The sequence below is a fragment of the Mus musculus genome, chromosome 8 (assembly GCF_000001635.26).
Source record: "Mus musculus strain C57BL/6J chromosome 8, GRCm38.p6 C57BL/6J".
Lineage (NCBI taxonomy): Eukaryota > Metazoa > Chordata > Mammalia > Rodentia > Muridae > Mus > Mus musculus.
The window spans coordinates 34,606,325-34,626,686 of NC_000074.6; the positions used below are offsets into that span (position 1 = coordinate 34,606,325).

At 44.0% G+C, this 20,362-nt stretch overlaps 2 long non-coding RNA genes across 5 annotated transcripts in view; one reads left to right on the plus strand and one right to left on the minus strand.

Annotated features, from left to right (window-relative positions):
- B930018H19Rik (RIKEN cDNA B930018H19 gene) overlaps window positions 1-20,362 on the minus strand; it is a 50,897-nt gene that overhangs the window by 16,905 nt on the left and 13,630 nt on the right. Inside the window, exon 2 of the long non-coding RNA NR_040706.1 lies at window positions 13,375-13,542. This is a non-coding gene — a long non-coding RNA (RIKEN cDNA B930018H19 gene). The remainder of the gene's footprint in view (window positions 1-13,374; window positions 13,543-20,362) is intronic.
- Window positions 380-13,195, plus strand: Gm34096. Of its 4 annotated transcripts, XR_378874.3 has the most exons (4): window positions 1,831-2,150; window positions 2,564-2,675; window positions 8,764-9,049; window positions 12,858-13,195. It is a non-coding gene; the product is annotated as a predicted gene, 34096 (long non-coding RNA). The 4 variants fall into 4 exon arrangements; XR_001778547.2 differs by lacking the exons at window positions 1,831-2,150; window positions 8,764-9,049 and adding an exon at window positions 380-704; XR_378876.3 differs by lacking the exon at window positions 8,764-9,049.

Consider the following 20,362-nt stretch of genomic DNA (forward strand, 5'->3'; position numbering starts at 1 on the left):
GAACTTGATGCCAGCCTGACCTGTACAGGAAAGACCCTCTCTCAAAGTAAAAAGGAGAAAGAAAAAGAAGGGACAGGAAATGAAGAGAAGGCAAGAAGGAAAAGATAGAGATACAGAAGTGTCGCAGTTATTGGTGCCTTGTTTGATCTGGAATATGACATGGAAGGGAGTGGCTGAGTACAGAGCATAGAAGCACTAAGAGTTGAGACGTGGGGATGCTAGAGCTTTAGAAAGCCCATCTGTCAGAATCCTAAAATCCCCAAATATTCAGATAGGAGAAAAACTAATAAGACTAATAGCAAATAAGGAGCTAAAATTTTAATAATAATAATAATTTTTTAACAAAACAGAGAGGGAAAGGAAAGCAGTGGGGAAGAGAGCCATTACACTTTAATATATAGAAGTGTCAATAAAAGTATGATGACTAGTTGATAATATATAGAGCTGTCAATAAAAATATGATGGCTAGTTGAAATTATTCGCTTGACAAATTTATCATCAAATGGCAACAAGACTCTGGCCGTCCTGTAAGAATTGGGTTAAGTGCCTAAAGTGGGCGGCACCATTCCCTGGGCTTGGAGTCCTGGACTGGATAAACGGAAGGAAGGAGCCAAACACACTCTCTGTTGGGGATGAAATGTGACCACCCGCTTCAAGTTGCTGCTGCCTTGAGTTTCCTGCTGTTATGACCAGTATCTAGAACTGTGAGTTGAAATTAACCCTTTCCCCTTTACATTGTTTTTCTAAGAGTCTTTTAATGAAACTATTACTTAGAAGGCTAATGATACAGCTTGGTAATAGAGTACTGATCTCCAAAATCACCCCCCCCCAAGATAAATTAATTCTACAAAAATGAGTTTCAAGAAAATACCAAGTTGCTTGTTTGAAAGTACTTTAAATGTTCAAATATTAAGATTTAGGAATAACCTTAAGAGTTTTAAAAAGGAGTAGCAATGTGCTCCTTAAATGTGCCAATCAATATCCTGAACATTGTGTGTGTGTATGCCACATATGTGCCAGTCAGTATCCTGAACAGTATGTGTACATGGACCCCAGAATGTGCCAGCCAATATCCTGAATTGTGTGTATGAATAGGCTAAAGAATAGTCCATGTTATTGTACAAAACCGATCTTTAGCAGAATGGCTGTTCTTTGGAATTGGTTCCTAATGTCATGCAATCAGAGGGAGAGAAGAAAACTGCTTAGATGACAAAATTCTTACCTTAGCATACTTGTCAGAGTCATAGAACAATGGATCTAAAAATAGGGACTGGGAAATCACAGGGGTTCTCCTGCTGCTCACATCACTGTTCTACAGTGGGCTCCCCCTCAGATCTCTAGTTCCTTCCACATATATTTACGCCTTACTTTCAGACTACCTCATAAGTTCCTGTGGAAAGGTTGTCTCTTGTACAACACATGGTATATACAAACACTTAGGATTAGTAATATCACCATGTCTGTGCCCAGTCTGACAGTGAGTAGTAATGCCTGGGTTTTCTTAAGCTCTGCTTCTTTCAGACTTCTCTTGAGAATCCACACTGCTGCTTGTGCAGGCAGCTTTCCTTGACAGCTTTACCCCATAGTCCCTGCTTATCACTTGGAGTCTTTTATCTTCTGGCCATAACAGAGAGGATCCTTATTGGATTCCCAGAAAGCAGAAGCTGAGACAGTGAGTCTCAGGCAGTTTCTGCAAGCTTGGGGTGGAAGGAGGCTCAGGAGACTCACCAAGTTCAATGAGTTTGAGTTTGACTTTGCCCTCTCTGCCTTAATGTCGTTTCCCTTCTTTATAATGAGCTGCTTAGATCTCTACCACTTGAGCAAAGAACAGAGAACAAGCGAGGGGACAGAGTTCGTGAGCATGGGACAGTAGGCATCCTGTATTCTTGAAGTCTCACTTGGCCTGCCCCAAGAGAACTTCTGTGCATTGTGACATATTTTCAACTTCTGTGTTCTTCCCATCTCAGCCCAGCCCCACCCATCCACCACCATGGTAGGATGATGATACTCTATGTCCTGTACTTTGAGGGTCCCCCTTGTGATTGCTGTTCTCTGCTTTTTGATGGCAGGTGTTTGGGCCTGTGAGTCCAGTTCTCTACAATGATCCACCCTTAGTCAGGAGCTATTTTCTGTTTTTCAAAATGATAAAGGTGTGTGAATGGTACTCTATGCTATCAATGTTGGAATATTTGTTACTGTCTTTGAATAGACTTCCCTCACTATTTGTTAAACAACAACAACAACAACCAACCAACCAAACGAACAAATAACCATTCATTGCTTAAAGGCCACTTCTTCTGTGACCTTTAACAAAACCTAGATGCTCCATGACAAAGTTGCTACTTTCCTGCCCACATGGCTCTCTGAGTTTCCTTATGCTCTTGGCTTTATACTTCCTGTCCAGGTGCTTCTTTGATAGGTAACTATTGGTCGAGTAGCGCGTCCCTATGTGTTACTCTAGGATCCATCTTTTGTCTAGAGTTTTATGATTATTGGCCATTTCCAAGGAGATTGACAGTGTCATGATTTCATTAGATGCAAATCTCCTCCCTTTGTGTCATAGGAAGGCTGAGTCTTGGATACAGCCCATCTTTACATCTCTAGCTCCTTGCTTGGTGTCCAGGACTTAAAAGAAAATGCATTTGATGCAACCTGGAAAGCGCTCACAGGCCTAGGTAAGTAATGTCAAAAGTAGATAGCGTGAATTTAGGATTCTTTCCTTCTTCCATCAAAAACTTTCTTCCTCTTTGACCAGGGCAGGAAATTGCACCAGCAGGACTTCACTTCTATGTAGTATTTAAAGCTTTTGTTTGATATCTTATATCAGGGCTCCATCTAAAACTGTATCATCCCAGGAAACAGGGAGGGCACCACTTCTTGTTTTCTCCTCTTCCTTTTACCAAGTCATGATCAAAGGCATCACCCAATTATAATAGCAAATGTAACTATCTGTGAAATAATATATTTCAATGAAAATAGAGAAGAGACCATAGTGAGGATTAACATGGAAGGCACAATCATTTGATCATCTCCATTAAGATCTTATTTGTTGAGGTCCCTCTGTGTGGCCATCACTCAGTTAGGTGTTGAAGCTATTAATTACAAAGCCTGTAAGTGCTTGGTCTCTGCTCTCAAAGAGCCCATATATACATGAGTAAGTCAGGGCTTCTGTGCATGAAATAATCATAATATCTGATCGATACAAATTATCCTCTCTACTGGCCTGTCCCGTCTGGGAAAATTTTAGCACAAAGGGCCTAGGATGGCAAGTCTTTGGTATTTCTACCATTCATTGCAAATAGGACCCTGAGATAGTTATGTTCCTATGATTATGTAATAATTATTTACTTCTTAGCATTAGTATCAACCCCTGAAAGTCTCCACCTCTATCTGCTCGTTGACTCACAGACCACAAGCCTTCAGTTCATTGAGCTCACAAATGCTGCTCTGAGAATGAAGCCATGACTCTTTTAGCCCCAGATTCTTAGCCACAGCCTAGACTTTACTCTCTTCTATACTGTCCCTTGCCTTTTGTGGCCCCTGCGCTTTGCATGCTATATCTGAGAGCCAATGTGATCCCAGAGCAGTACTGAAAGCAGACACAGAAGGATCTGGGGAGCTCGCTCACTAGCCAGTTTTGTCAATCAATGAGTTCCATGCTCAATGAGAAATCATATCTCAAAAAATAAGAAGGTGATTCTTAAAAATATACCTAATATTGACTTCTAGCTTCTGTACATGCATTCATAGGCACATACATTTGTATGCACATGTGTAGACACACATGTACCATGCAAACACATATGTATACACACATGGAAGAGGGGGAAAGAGATGAATAGGGTGTTTGAGGGAAGCAATGATGATTTGGAAAAGAAGTGAATGAGAGGATTCACACAAGGTTTCCTAGAACAGGGACATGACCACTAACCAATGACAAAGCTACCTGGGAGACAATATTAAGCAAGGCTGTAGGAGGCAGGATGCATCAAATGATCAACAGATAGACTGTGATGTTTGTCCTGCATCCAGAATGCCAAACCACAGAACCAAGCAGTACATTCTGGCCAACTCTTACATCTGATGACCTATTTGAAAAATATTTGCTTCCTGCTCCTGAGACCTTAAGCTCCCAAGCTATAGAAGTCATGATTCCCCCAGTAGACAAAATAATGGCCCCATTGAACTAGAAGCTGAGTAGGCCAACTAGCTACATTAGGCTCTTTGTGGTTATGAAACAATAGCTTGATAAAGAGGTGGTTGTTACATATTGAAGGCAGAATAATAGATCCAGAATGCTGAGAATCCTGTGGGGCATCTCTTAAAATAGATACTTCCGTGGTGACAATGTCTGTGTGACTTTGTATAAACAAGACCATCAAAGGCTTAATATGTAGTATATAGCTCATCCACAGTATCAGTAGTTTTTCTTGTTGCAACAAAATGCCTGACAAAGCCAACTTAGGGAGAAAGGGTTTATTTTGGCACATGGATGTAAGGGATCCAGTCTGTCATCTTGTGGAAATCATGGTGGCAAGAGAGTTAAGTAGGTAGTTACATTATATCCATAGCCAGAACGGAGATAGAGATAAACGGTGCCCATACTTTGTCCTTTACCCTTTTTAGTCTGTCAAGTACCCCCCACCCCCACCCCAGTCCATGTGTTGGTACCACCCACATTTAGCTCTCTCTGGAAACACTTACAGAAATGCCCACAGGCATGTTGCCTAGGTGATACTACATCCAGTTGACAATGAAGATTCACTACTACACTTACTGGGTAAGAACTTTATCCAATGCAAAAGTAATAACTGAGAGCAAAGAAATTGGAAGTAAGAGGAGTGGGCCAGACTTAGCATCACTGTCACAAATGCCTGAGAGACATAACGTAAGGAAGAGAGATTTATTCTGCCTTGCCGGTTCAGAAGTTTGAGCTGCTGACCCTCCCACCTCCCAACTCCATGCTCAGGAGAGTGTGAGGGGACAGAGCAGCCTGGTGACTATAAATCTATACAACAGATTAATCTATTCATAAGCCAGTGACCTCATAATCTAGTCACAAAACCCCACCTCTGACCACTGCTGTGTTAGGGACCAGCCCAGCTTTCTGTGAGGTGCCATTTAAGGTGAATTATTCAGTATCCATCATTCAACTGCACTTGTATCAGAATTTAGTTATGAATTGAGTTATGTGGGAGCAAGACAGAGTGCAAGGCACCCATTTTTGTGATGTGGACCAGGGGAGATAGAGGCATGGTTCTACACCCTCAGTACAGTGATAATGTTCTGATTGGTTTCCTGATCTAAAAGCACTAGATCCACCAAAAGCAGTATGATTGTGTCACAGTCACTGTTTCACTATGGGGGTGGGGCCAGCCCCCTCAGCCACTCAGTGCTGCTATATGGCTTTGGAAATCCTTCCTAGGAACTCTGTCTAGTCTAAAGCATGCTCACCAACCTTCCTTACTACCCTCTTAGCTATACACACTCTTCATAGATTTGAGTGCTTAAACTTGCTAGAGTGGCTTCTACTGTGGACATCTTAGAATCCTGCCCTGAGTGCTGGCTCAGTATGGCCCCCACTCTTCTCATTCATGTGTCTCCATTCTTCCTTTCCCTGTTCTTTTCTTATCCCTTCTCACTTGGCATAAGGTTGGAGAATAAGCAAATGTCTTAGGTGGGTTTGCGTTGCTGTAAAGAGACACCATGACCAAGGAAACTCTTATAAAGGAGAACACTTAATTGGGGCTGGCTTAGAGTTTCAGAGGTTCAGTCCATTATCATCATGGCAGGAAGCACAGTAGTGTGCAGACAGATATGGTACTGGAGGAGGCAAGAGTTCTACATCTTGATCTGAACAAGAGGAGACTGTCTTCTGCAGGCAGCCAGGAGGAGGGTCTCTTCCATTCTGGGTAAAGCTTTAGCATAGGATCTCAAAGCCCACACCCACAGTGATGCACTTCCTCTAACAAGGCCACACCTCCTAAGAGGGCCAAGCATATTCAAACCACCACAGCAACCTTCTGGTCAATTCAGCAGTTTCACAGAGTGAACTTCTTCATGCATACCCTGGGCAACTGAAGGAGAATCCAGGCACAGGAGGAAAAGACTAGATTCTTTTACATTAGCTGCTGATGGCATAAACTACCTGCTGTGTAATTTGCTCAAAACCGCCTGCCATATCAGCAGTCTGCCTGAGATTGTCTTTGACAAAGAGGCTCCTACCTCAGAAGCATTTCAAACGATTCTAATTCTTAACAGCTACACAATAGGAAGTGGGAGGAAGAGGGGAGAAGGAGGAGGAAGATGAGCCATTAAGAATCACTCTGAAGAGCCAGAGGGAAGGCAAAGAGTTGAGTGGGTGGGGAGGTGGGGAGGATCTGGGAGGAATAAGGGGGAGAGGAAGCCACGATCAGAATATATTGTATAAAAAATATGTTATTTTCAATTTAAAAAGAAAAAAAAAAGACTCTGAAGCCAGGACAGTGGGGCTCATTGATTCATAGATAAATTACAAATACCAACATACCTTGGTCCAAAGCTATGGATTATCTCTGCAACAAGACCCTTGCTGTTCTGTATACTGGACACACAAATGTAAATCAGTCATATAACATTGTTAACTCGGGAGCTTCCAGCAAGTATTCTGCACAATGCTTAATGACAATGCTATTTTCTCTGATAAACAGATGAGAGGTGCAGATCAGCAATCAGATGCCCTGGGTTCTAGACTAATCTTCGTCTCCTCAGAGAGATGCTTCTCGTTAGAGACAGGCTGAGAATCACTGGGCGAGTTTGAGTCAGAGACAAATGAAAGAGGGGGTGGAAAGTTATTCTGCAAATGTTTGATGGTTCCCAAAGGTAAGGAAGGCATCCTGTGATCCTCATGACTCAGATCATTCCCCCAAAGACTTCACAGTCAGGAGTCCCAGAGGGCCTGACTCATCCTGATCTCTTCCTGAGCCCAAGTGGCTGGCCCGCATTGGATGACGGGAACTGTGGGGACTTTATGTAACTTCTAACTTTGGCTCTACCATCTGCTAGCTATACAACCACAAGCAGGTGTCCTCAACATCCTCACCATTGAGGTAAAGCAACGTTTCTGCCTTCTGTGCCTGTCATGCAGATGGAGTGAAAGAGTCTGTCTAAAGTGTCATAGTCGCGTAAGGTTCAATACCTGCATGCAGCAGCCACTCTAAAGAGCTGACAGCTTAACAGTGCCTCCAAATTTTTCCCCACCACCAGTGCTCTGCCCCATGGTTCTGTTCCATCCAACCTTCAAACAATCATCTCTAGGATGGACCAGCAAAAAAGGTCTCTAGTCTGTGACTTACAGTTTCAATGCAACTTCTATGTAATAAGATTTAGCGACACGGACTGCTTATTGTTTATTTAGGGAAGCGTTGGGGGTTGAATACAGGGCCTCACACACACTAGAAAGTTCACCATTGAGCCTCACCAGAGGCCCACTGGATCTTTAAAATGGCCCAGAGAATTGCTGTACTTGTCCATCCACTGAAGCTGTTTGTTGATGGTGCCCCCCACCCCACCCTGTGAGCCCCATACAGGCACTACTAGAAAGGACAGCTTCAGGCAAGGGAGATCGCCATGACTTCTCAGGTTATAGAGAGATGAGAACACATTGTACATGATAAGCCGTTGAAAACACAACTGTTTTTCCGGGCCAAGTACCTAGGAACAAAAGGGTATCTCAAGCCACAGCCAGGGGCATTGGCAGCCTTTGTAGTAGCCGGAAGGATCCTGCCAACCACATAAGAGCCACTTCAGCCCAGCAGATCACACTAAAGTCCTCAGTGTGCCAGGAGCATGGGGCATGGAGTGAAATGGAGCTGGCAGTGCTCATGTACGTGATAATAGCATTAAAGGCAAAGGACATGGTCTCAGGGCCGTAGCTTTCTCCCTGCCAATCGCATTTAAAGGGTCTGCAGAAAAGGGAACTCAGCTGGGATTACTTTGTGGGGCAAGAGGAAACGCTTTGTACTAAGGACAGTGTCGGGCATTTGCTTTACGGCTGGATGGACATGTCAAGCAGCTGGCAGTCCTTGGAGCACATCCTTGCCACCGCCAAGTAGGAACTGCCATTCTCCATGGCTCAACCATGAGTCCTCTCTAAGCCAGGAGCCAAGACTGTGTGCTGACAGACACTAGCTAGAGGGCTCGGGCACGTGTCATAGCAAGCTCCATGGCTAGCAAGGGAGCAAGGCAGCATCAAAGCCCTGTGACTTTTCTGGAAGTGTGGCTATAGCACCTATATGCAGTTAACATTCAGAAAGGAAAAGGAAAAAAAAAAGTCAGGAAAGGAGTAAGGAGAAAAGACGAAATCAAACAACATTCTTGGCATTTTTCAAACATCTGTGAAATCCTCATCATTATTTCTGATGTCAGTGTGACTGGGTTTAATAACTCAAAGAGGTGTGGATTCCTTTTAGAAGCCACATGCAAATGTGGCCGAGCTGACTAATCGACACACATAGCTATCTCCTTAGCTTTAGCGTTTAGCATTTTGACTGAAAACTCTCTTTACACACTTGCAGGCCATGTGTTATTGCTATTAGTGTTTCTCAAAACAAGCTGGAGTCAACCTCTTACTGCAATTCCCATTTGTAGCAAACCATCCCAATCCTAAATAGAGCAAGCCGGGGGGTGAGGGCACAGCCTTGACCAGGAGGAGCAGAGTATGACAGTATCGAAAGCTTTAATAAATATTAAATCCTCTTTTCCCCTTTTTTTTCAATATCCCAGCAACTGCAGCCCAAGATGCAGCAGGTAACAGAGCTGCAGCTCCCCAGTGCTGCTCTCACCTGGCCCTCTGCACTGAACAGGAAGCCACAGACTCCACAGGGCCTCCCCAGCCTGTGGATATGCTGTTGCTCACAGGGCAATCAGCTGCCGAACATGAGGAACTTGGGGACTCTGCTGTCTGGTCATCTCCTCACCTGTGAATGCCTTTCACCCCTGGGAGTGATCCTTGGCTTGCTGTTCTCCCAAAGAGCTCTAAACACCCCCCCCCCCGTCTCACTGGCCAGCGGTAGGTCTCTCCAGAACCCATCTTACTGTAGGTCCAAATATACCATCCTAGTACTGCTTGTAAGATCTGTATCCCTCCAGCTCGAATTGCTATAACTAGGCTGGTTCCCAGCAGACATACAATCGTGCCTTGGTATTGGTATAGAGGGTGGAAGTGGGGGAGGGAGATTGATTCCAGGACATCCCACAGATACCCAAATCCCAGATGTTTTAGTCCTTTGTATATAATGGCATGCATTTTCACAGAGCCTACACACTTCCTCCATATACTTTAAATCATCTCTAGATTACTCACAATACCTAATACAAAATAATCCTTTGTAAATAGTTATTATACTGGGGAGACAGAACCTGTAGAGACCATCTCCAGTAGATAGGTATGCCCCCCCCCCAGTTAAAGAATAGGTCCACCCACCCATGTCAAGAAGTTTAACCCAGAATTGTTCCTATCTAAAGGAAATGCAGAGACAAAAAAAAAGAATAGAGCAGAGACTGAAGGAAAGGCCATTCTGAGACTGCCCCACCTAGGGATCCATCCCACCTGCAGACACCAAACCCCAGTAGTATTGCTGATGCCAAGAAGTGCTTGCTGACTGGAGCCTCATACAGCTGTCCCCTGAGAGGCTCTGCCAGCATCTGACAAAAACAGATGCAGATACTCACAGCCAACCATCGAACTGAGCCCAGGGAACCCAATGGAGGAGTTAGGGTAAGGACTGAAGAAGCTGAAGGGGATGTGCAACCTCACAGGAAGAATAACAATATCAACCAACCAGACACCTCAAAGCTCCCAGGAACTAAACCACCAACCAAAGAGAGCACACGGAGGGACCCATGGCTCCAGCTACATATGTAGCAGAGGATGGTCTTATCTGGCATCAGTGGGAGGGGAGGCGTTTGCTCCTATGGAGGCTCGATGCCCCAGCATAGGGGGATGCTAGAATGGTGAGGCAGAAAATGGGGGAAGAGCATCTTCATAGAGAGGGGAGGAGGGATGGGATAGGGGGGTTGCTGAGGGGAAATGGAGAAGGAGGGCAACATTTGAAATGTAAATAAATAAAATAACCAATAAAAAATAGTTATTTTACTGTATTACGTAGGGGATGATGACAAAAAATAAAGGTGTGTACCTGTCTGCACAGATCCTACCATTGTATGAACTCTATAGTGCCTGACCCAGAGTTGGTAGAATCTATAGGAGCTGGATCTACAGATACCAAAAGCCAGTTCCAGCCCTACTGACACAGTTAAGCTAGACACTCCTTTCTGACCTCCATCACTTATTTCTGCGTGCACACACACAACCCTAAGTATCTTAGCTCTTCTAATGTGTACTCAAAGATCCTCTACTGAGTCTTTCTTCGATGTAAAGTAACTTGCCCAGAGTCCCCAGTGGACAGAGGCGTGTTCATTCTCGGGTCAGGGACCACCAGGACTATGTTACTGAGATGCTAAGATAACCCAAAAGTGCATGTGGGCTCTTAAGGCAGACATCTAGAGAAGACTCCAGGAGGAGGTAGGACTCAAGCGAGAAGCTGAAACTCAAGTCAAATGGGTCACAGAGGATGGAAATAGAAGACAGGAACTCCAAGTTTGTCTGACTCTAAATGCAGGGCCAAGGGATGACAGATCCCAGAGCCTGGCTCTGACCAGGTTCTTCGCCATGTGTTATTTCATGTAATACTAAAACCGGCCTTATGGTTGGTTTCCAGTGATGGTCTGTCACGGGATGAGAAAACCAGAGTGTTGGCAAACAAGGCCACAGTCTTTATTGACATGGTAAGTTGAGGTGCTTTCTCAGCTGATGAGTCACGGTGGGGGGTTAGGCAAATGTGAATGGAAGAAATGAAGGCATATAGATTTCTGGAATCTTGCATCTCAGCGCCCTGGATTCCACACTCCAAAGCCCCCTTTGGGCACTGCCATATCTACAAGATGGCAGAAGAAGGTACCACATGCCCAAATCCTAAAGAGTAGGCACTGGATTTAAAACAATTGAAAGCCTCTTTAAAGTGTGTGTGTGTGTGTGTGTGTGTGTGTGTGTGTGTGTGTGTGTGTGTGTGTGTGTGTGTGTAGGTCACAGAACCATATTGCTGTGTCAGCTCTCTGCTTCTATTTTTACATGTTTTCTGGAGCTGAACTCTTGAACAGACAAGCACCTTTACCTTCTGAGCTATCTTGCAGGATTGACAGCCTCTTGGTTTTGTTTTGTTTTGTTTGTTTTGTTTTGTTTTGTTTTGTTTATGAGCAAAAAATCCTGATGTGAAAATAAACCTGTTACTAATTCTGTTTCTAGATAGAATAACTTTTATCCTTCCCCTGGGGTGGGCTCAGAGCAGTAGAGATCCCAGCCCTTGGCTGTCTTTGGAATGACTGGTATGTCTAAACAAACTAAGACTTGTTTTGTTTTTTGAAACCTCTAAACCACTAATAGGAATGGAAGTTAGCAGAAGCCAAGCAGTCAAGTTTGTAGGTTTCTTGGTCTTTGATGCAGACAACAACGTCTTTACTGAGTCTTCTATGAATCGGTTTCATTTGAACTGCTGGACTTGGGGGCAGGGAGGGGAGCGCCTGCAAAGATAAATAGCTAAGGCTCCTCTCTCTATCTCTCTCTCTCTTTCTCTCTCTCTCTCTCTCTCTCTCTCCCTCCCTCCCTCCCTCCCTCCCTCCCTCCCTCCCTCCCTCCCTCCCTCCCTCTCGTCCATTCTCAGGAATACACAGGAATACAGTGGCAGCTTTCAAGTATCTTACAAAGAAACACCCTGGCCTGTCTATCCCTTCCATTTTCTCAGACTCCTAGCTCCACCCCCATATCCAAGTTTTACAGCAAGGATTAAATAAATAAGCATGACAAAACAAGGAACCGGGCAACTGGGCTTTGCAAACACCTGAACACAGTTCTCTCTGTATGCAAATGAGCCCGGAAGCATGGGCTGGCATCGAGATGACCCTGTAATCCAATCCCTTCTGTGCAAATAAGAATTCGCTCATGGGGTAGCTTGCTCCTTGCCTGAGACTTCCATGCAGGGGAACTGAGTCAGGCCTTGGCCTTTGACTACAGTCTGCTCAGAGGTTGGCAGCCTCTCAAGACCAAAGGGCACTGAATGAACTAATGCTAGAAAACCAAACTTGGGGCTGTTTGGGGGGTTTTGCCTGTTTGTTTACGTTTTGTAAGGCATAGGGCTCAGAGTCAAGTCTGGGGGTCAGACCATGCTGATCAGAAGGCTTACGTACAATCACAGCATCTCAGCTCTGAGCTCCCTACCCATTTGTTCCCAGGCAATCACATAAGTTCTTAGCACTGCTGGTTTTCTGTCTAGAAATGAGAGGGGGAACGTAACAGTGCCAGCTCTGGTGGCCTTGGAACAGTGCCGTGGGCTTAGAAACACGGCAGAAACCATACTATAAGTTACCAATGTAGCACAAATGTAAGAAACTGTCTGCCAAGGGTACACTGGTCTCCAGATGGGTATATCTGAACAATTCAAGTTGTCTGGTTGTAATTCTGATTGTCTCCTTCAAAGAAAGAAAATGTAGCTACCTTCTAGGTAGGACAGTCCAACATGGAATGATCACTTGAACTTGCTCAAATACAGAGTAACGTGTCCAGACAACAGACTTGCACGCTTTATATAGGCAGGAAAAGCTCTTAGCAGTTTTATCTTCCTCCGGAAGCGTTATATCTTGTTTAAAGAAGTTGGATTTTAAACTGGTTTTTTTTTTTTTTGAGATGACACTTACAAAACGTAAACTTACCTCAATAATCCCCATTAACTAATTAATTTTTTTTTTGCGTTATCTCTTACTAGGTTGAACGTCCTTCTGCCTTTGCTGTGTTGTGGTTCTGATGAGTTACCTCCACACTCACAGGGTCAGACAGCTGCTGAACATCGTTAGACGTGCCCAGTCCATGTGGACTCTCCTGTCACAGACACAGTGTGCCTTTGCGGCCACCACAGCCATCCTCATTAGCACATATTTTTATCTTCTCAGTCTTGGGGATGCACTCAAATGCTCGCTGACCAAATGTTCCTATAAATAACACCTCAGATCGTCACCTTCCTAGTTTATACTTACCTGGAAGCTGAGATCTGAACGCTCACCTTCTGCTTTAATAAAGCAGCCCCATGCAGGCGGTGCAGTCTTACATTCCCTCCACTCTGCCTTGGGAATACATATGCCCCCCAACCCCTGCCTGCAGTGCTTTAGTGCTTTGCTGTCAGAATCCTACCCCCTTTGCAATACGGTGTAACTCCATCTTCCCCTAAGAAGCTGTCAAGGCCAGGTCTGATTCAGTACAAGCAAATACAGTAGCTGTATCCTCACCCTTGTATGGAACTGAATACACGATGACCAGTATATCTGCATTCTTCCTCCCGGATGGAAGTGCCTGGAAGGCAAGGGCTGCCTCTCTAGCCACAATATTCGGCTCCCAGGAAGCGCCTCACTGCTCTTTTCTGGATGCGATGACAGGAGTCCCGCAAGGCAGAGAAACTGAAATACAAACAAAAAGGCCCACCTTACAAACACTAGCTCTCTGAGTACTTCTCTTAGGATGAATGTCAGTTAGTTCAGGACCCCCAAAGAGTTTTTTTTCCATAGAAACTTTGGCTCTACACACCTCCTTAGAAAATATATTTTAAAACCACTCGCCGGGTACTGATGGCACACTCCTTTAATCCCAGCACTTAGGAGGCAGAGGCAGGCAGATTTCTGAATTCAAGGCCAGCCTGGTCTACAGAGTGAGTTCCAAGACAGCCAGGGCTACACAGAGAAACCCTGTCTTGAGGGAAAAAAACAAACAAAAAAAAAGCACAGAAAAACAAAGAAACCACTCTGCTTTGGCCAAGCAGAGGTATTACTATAACAAGAGCTATGGGTTCATATTCATACAGGTAGCTAATCAACGGGGTTGAAATCAACGGGAACAGAAAGCAGTAATACATGGCTGGTTTCATTACCAGAGCATTTGGAGACCCAAAGAACATCTTAATATTGACTACTGTGATCATTAACATTGGCCAAACACCCTCAAGAGGCAAGGCAATACACGGAAGAGAAGTTGATCAAACAGGTGTACTCCAAGCTCAATAAGACTGTGCAAGGGCAGACACAGCATTTGAACCTGGCATTATAGAATGACCAATGGGGCAGATAACGAGACTGTCACATGGGATTTGCCCTAAACCTGTTGATCCACCTTGAACAAGTCCTTTGGCCACGCATGGAGAACTTCAGCTTTGCCATCTGCAAGGTAACACTATCCTTTTGTCATTCATAAAATTCTGGGTCTGTTCCCATTCACTTGCTGTGAGAGTGGTAGAGGCCTCAAAAAGACAGAGCCTAAATATCCAGTGGAGCTAAGCTCATGTCTATGTGTGGCTGATGCTCACTATAAAGCCTACCCAGGCACCAACACAGTCAACGAACTTGGTCCCATGGGGGCTCCCAGAGACTGAACCACCAACCAACGAGCAAGCAAGGGCTGGACCTATGCCTCCCCTCATATATGTAGCAGATATACAGCTTGGTCTTCATGTGGGTCACTCATCAACTGGAGCAGGGACTGTCCTTGAATCTGTTGCCTGACTGTGGTTCCTGCTCTCCTAACTGGGTAGCCTCGATTGGCCTCAGTGGGAGATGATGTGCCTAGTCCTGCAGTGATTTGATGTGCCAGGGTGGGGCAATACCCAGGGAGGTCTCACCCTTCTCAGAAGCAGGAAGTGAGGAGAGGGACTATGTGTGTGTGTGGTGGTGGTGGTGGTGGTGGGGAACCAGGAGAAAGGGGACTGCTATTGTAAAGTTAATTAATTAATTTTAAAATGAGCCCTTCCATGCATGTTTTCTTGGGTTTTGTTTTGTTTTGTTTTGTTTTGTTTTGTTTTGTTTTGTTCTTGCATGGTTTTCTGGGCCCTAATGGTGGTTTTGTTATTCCCTTTCCTTTTTTGCAAGAGAAGACTGTATTGATTACATTTCCAAGCTCACCTCACAATGTCACCCCCTCTGTTTTATGTAATCCTTTCTTATCATCTTATAGCTGTTCTCCCCGCCCCTAGCCCCTCCCAAGAGGATCCATTCAACCTGAGAAACCTACAACATCTGGTTTGAATGTGCTTTTGTAAAAGGTGCACGGTTTTTTGCTTTGTGCCTATCTATTTTTAAATCTCTAGCCTGGATCTCAGGTTGTATATTTCTGCTTTCCTGGGGAAGCTGGCAAGGACTCCCCACTATCCCACCCTCCCTTCCACCTCTGAGGATAACTGAGGGCCAAGGGCGATCTGCTGGTCCTGTGCTCTGCACAGGATAAAAAAGCCGGAAGTGGCCACCCTCGCCGCCAACGGAAGCGAATCACAGCGGAAAGATGAAGCGCGGAACTCACTTCATCCGAATCCTGTTTTTTCCACATTGTGTGGCTGCAGGAAAATTACTCATTCAAAACAAACAAACAAAAACTAACAAACAAACAAACAAAACCTCCACTTCTTGGTCCCATAAAATAAGGGGGAGAATAAATCATTGAGGGTATTGAAAAGGTTCTATAAGAGAGGCTCAGAGCAATAAGTCTTGCTTAAATTCTAAGTAGATGGCAGCTGAGTTTAGCGAGACTTACCTAGCAAAGCATTCACAGAAGCAGAGCCCCCCGGGTCTTATGTGGGAGAGATAACTGGGAATGAAAACCACATGAGAAGCCTAGAGCTTTAAAGACATGGACAGTGGAAAGTCACACAGCTAAAGATCTGATCATTAAGCTTTAAAGTCCCCCGGGGTAAACGATCCAGAATAGAAACATACAAGGGTCAAAACTGCTCTCCTCTACAAAACTGGTCTTCCACGTCTTCTTCTCTCCTCTCTCCCTCTCCTTCCCTTCCTTCCCTTTGTTAAACTAGGCACTAGCTTTCCTCAATCCCAAATAAAAGTCTCCCGCACCTGTAAATATGCCAACAATCCGATGTCAGCGTCATCAGACTGCTGTACCCGGGCCAATCTTTATCCCAATGTTTGCTATTCAAGGAAACGTAGAGCTACAGAAAGTTAATTAGTGCCTAAGAGGTCTATAAAGGCCATCTGCCCCACAACTCTTTTACATTCGAGGACGCTGGGTACGTGAAGAAGCCTCTGCCACTGTCATTTATTTTGAGCAATGTGTTCTGCTAGGCATGCCACGATCACGCACGCAACTCCACAACTGACACTCTGATGTCTCCGAGTTCTGCATGAAGACAGAAGCAGCTCAACATTTCCATAGAGCGAAGAAATACTCTGCAATCCCCTCTAGAGCTACTGTCCTAGAGAGGAATACGGCTTAAACGCAGTCACGTGTTGCTGAACCCCAAAGCCTCTCCCATCTCCTCACCAGTAACCTTTAAAGGGCATACCCTGGGGAAACAATGATCCACAGCCAGTGCCCTTCAGCGACATGAACTCTGGGCTGTGTGTCTAAGCAGCCGGAGCCAGGTGAGTCACAAAAGTCACGCCCAAAGCCACAATGATCAGAGCAGGATTGTGAAAACCCCAACCCCGCCCCGCCCATAGCATTAGCTCAGGGACGCAAACTGTCCGCTTCCTCAAAGAGATGGCTTTCAACAAGACTAATGATTCATATGAGATCAGAAAATCTGGTGTGCTTCTATTTATACCCTCCAAACTGGTTCAACTGCCCGTGCAAAGTGTTCACACATGAGATAGCATCTGCTGACTTTCAGCAATTGGAAAATTACATTTTTCTTTTGTTTCTTAATATAATATTTGTACAGTTGTGTTTATTGTTTAGGTCAGTCTCTCTCTCTCTCTCTCTCTCTCTCTCTCTCTGTGTCTCTGTGTGTGTGAGAGGGAGAGACAGAGACAGAGACAGAGACAGAGACAGAGAATAAATAATTTGATTTTGTATTTTTCACATTAAGGTGACCAAAAATAATAAATATATTGAATCTTATGATTCCAGAAGATTTCTAAAATAGATACATTTGAAATTTTCATTGGTCTTACCACTCTGTCTGTACAAGATGTATACAGGAATTTCTGAAATTTTGTCATACTTTTCTGCCTAATTTCGGGTTGCATAAGTTTCTTTCTATCAAGTCAACTGCATTTATTAAGACATAATTAACCTATTTCCACATTTAATCATCTAAGATATATAAAGCTCTAATCACAGCTTTAGATCAGCTTGTAATCAATGTTATCAAACTGAATTAATTTGACTCTAATCAAAAGCAAAAAAATACCATGACATTCTAGTTAATGAAGGCAGTTTTATTTTCAGAAATGTGCAATGCCTGTGGAGCTTTTGGGGAAAAAATGAAAAAAAATTAAAAATCCTTCTAGGCACATTTAAAGACTCCCAGGGCCCAGATTCCCCAAGAGGCAAACCATATCGGTGTAGAGTCTCATAAGGGGCTGAATACAGAAGTTAGAAGGCAAGGACACCTTTTATTTGTATGCATTTCCCAAGAAAAATGCTGAAAGCTGGGGTATGAACACAGTGCTTGCCTTCTAACGTTTTCATTTCCCCATCAGAAATAAGGGAGAGAACATTTAAGATAAAGAAAAGTAGCCATCGACAGCTCCTTCACCCAGGGCTGAAAGCTAATTATGTAAGAGGAAAACAACCCGCTTATTCTTCCTTCAAAGGAAACCTTGTGGTATTAATAGTTCCTCATTTTCTTCCGAGCCTCAGATAAACTCAAGCCGTTTGAGGATTTAAAAAAAATTCCAAAATTTCATCCGGGACAGATTAGTGCTGTTTCATGTGACTTGAATTTAATAATCCTGGACTGAGGCAGGGGTGGGAGAAGAATTCACCACCGGAGGAAGAAATTATTTTCAATTATGGATCAGTGAACAAAGCCAGAAGTTTTGACTCAAACCCCAAAGAGAATCAATGTCCATTTTAATGGCAAACCAGCACAATCGGTATCAATTTGTGGTCAATTACACCCATGGTTTTTTTTCTTGTTTCTACTTTGAGACTAGGTGTTCAGTGTGACTTGCCTGAAGAAATAGCATATAATTTGATGGCTGGGCTCTAAGTAGATCTGAATGGAGCAGCAGCTCTCACCCTTCCTAATGCTGCCGCCCTTTTATACCGTTCCTCACGTTGTGGTGGCCCCCAACTGTACAATTGCTTTTGTTGCTACTTCAGAACTGTACATTTGATACCCTTAAGAATCCTAATGTAAATATCGGATATGCAGGATATCTGCTATGCGACCCCCAGTCGGATCACAACCCACAGGTTGAGAACTGTTGAACTAGAATCTCATGAATTAAGGAGGGAGTCAAAAAATAATTAAAAAAAAAATTAAAAAGCAAACAAAAAAAGATGGAAACAGATCCTGATTAAATTGACCTGACAGACCAATTGACCTGACAGAACACCCTCATAGAAGCAGGGCAGGGGGGATGGGATAAGGACTTCTGGGGGGAAGGGATAACATTTGAAATGTAAATAAAGAAAATAGCCAATAAAAATACAATAATAATAATTTTAAAAAGCAAACAAGAAGGATGGAAACAGTTCCTATTAAACTAATCTGACAGACCTCTTGTATGCTTCTTACTCAAGTTTACAGCAAAATTTAACTCCCAGAAATTAATAGGATAGATAACCTTCACAAAGCTTTTCCTGGCTGTTCTTAGGGCATTGATGTAGCTGGCTCTGTGAAACTGTGGACATCCAGAACAACAAATACCGCTAAGTCAAATACAAACCACAAGAAAAGAGAGGCAACAGGGACAAAGTCATCCATAGCAGACAGGTACTCTCCGCAGTTGTCAACGGTGTGTACACACTACTACGGAGGAACTCTGTGTTTAAGATCTGAAGCTTTACGCCAATGCCACATTCCCAACTGACCCCAGGAAAAGGGGTGGGGAGAATGCTTCCAAACTATTTCTGTCGTCATCCTAAGACACGTTCGCTGACCTGAAAGCAGGGGATGGGTTTCACGGACAGTACCAGCTCCATCTGTAATAGCACCCAGCGAACTTGGGAAGCCAAGCAAAGATCAGGAGGCAACTTATTAATTCATTAAGGAGATGGAAGGAGTGCTGAACGCACAGAGCATTTGGTGCCTATGAATTGTACTTATTTTTATCTTGGTTATTATCATTGTGCATCTATATGTCATATATGTGTGAGAGTACACACGTATGATGTGGTGTTTGTGAGAGAGTGTGTGCATGCGTGCACACACATCACAGTACCCTTTTGCATCAAGGCAAGTGTTATTACCCTCCCCCCACTACCTCCCTGCCCTTATGTCTGCAAATTCTTATCTTATTCCCCTTGAGTCTAACCCAGAGAGATTAGCTCAAGGCTGAGAGATCTCCATTCTGAACTGGCACCCGAGTCAGTCATGATGCTGGATGTTCTAGGTGACATTTTTAAAAATACCAACTGAAGAGAGTGTTCTTCTAGCTACATACTCTGAAGGAAAACCTCATCTGTGCCACTTTGAAACCGACAAGAAGAGCCGCAGGGACTAGGTCTAATTTAGACCGTTCCATGACACAATCTTCCATCGCCTCCCACTTTATTTACATGTTATTTATGCTCGCTGAAAATTCTCAGGGATGAATGCAGTAGCAGTGGCAACTGTCATTTTTACCACATAACGTCAAAAGAGCTTAGAAGCTACGGGCACCTTGGTACTTTAGATGCGACGCCAATGATTGAAAACAATGACTGAACTTTTGAAAAGGTCATTAGGAACAGTCCGGTCCTTCTAGAAGGGAGAGCCAGCTACGCTTGCCCTCCCACACAGCAGCAGTAAACTTTCACAATTGTTTTAAAAGTAAACTACTGGCAAATGAGCTGACTTTTCCAGGAAAGTGGGGGGGGGGTGCTTAGAAGAAGAAGGTTGGTAGAGTGTTTCTCCTTTTTGTCTGATTTTGTTTTTGTTTGTTTATTTGTTTGTTTGTTTGTTTTGGTTTGGTTTGGTTTTGGTTTTGGTTTTCGAGACAGGGTTTCTCTGTATAGCCCTGGTTGTCCTGGAACTCACTCTGTAGACCAGACTGGCCTTGAACTCAGAAATCCACCTGCCTCTGCCTCCCAAGTGCTGGGATTAAGCATGCGCCACCACTGCCCGGCCTGATTTTGTTTCTTAAACCTGGGGAAATGGTCCAGGTGATACTCCTGAAACTCCCGTGGGAAAACCAGAAATAAAATCCTTTGGGCTTAAAGAACAAGCCACAGGGGAAAAAAATAAGTGGTGATACGGGGAAGGGAAACAACACATTATGAACTCTGCCCAGATAGCTACATGTACTTTTACATAATAAAGTGCAACAGCTGAGCCTTATGAGCAAGAAC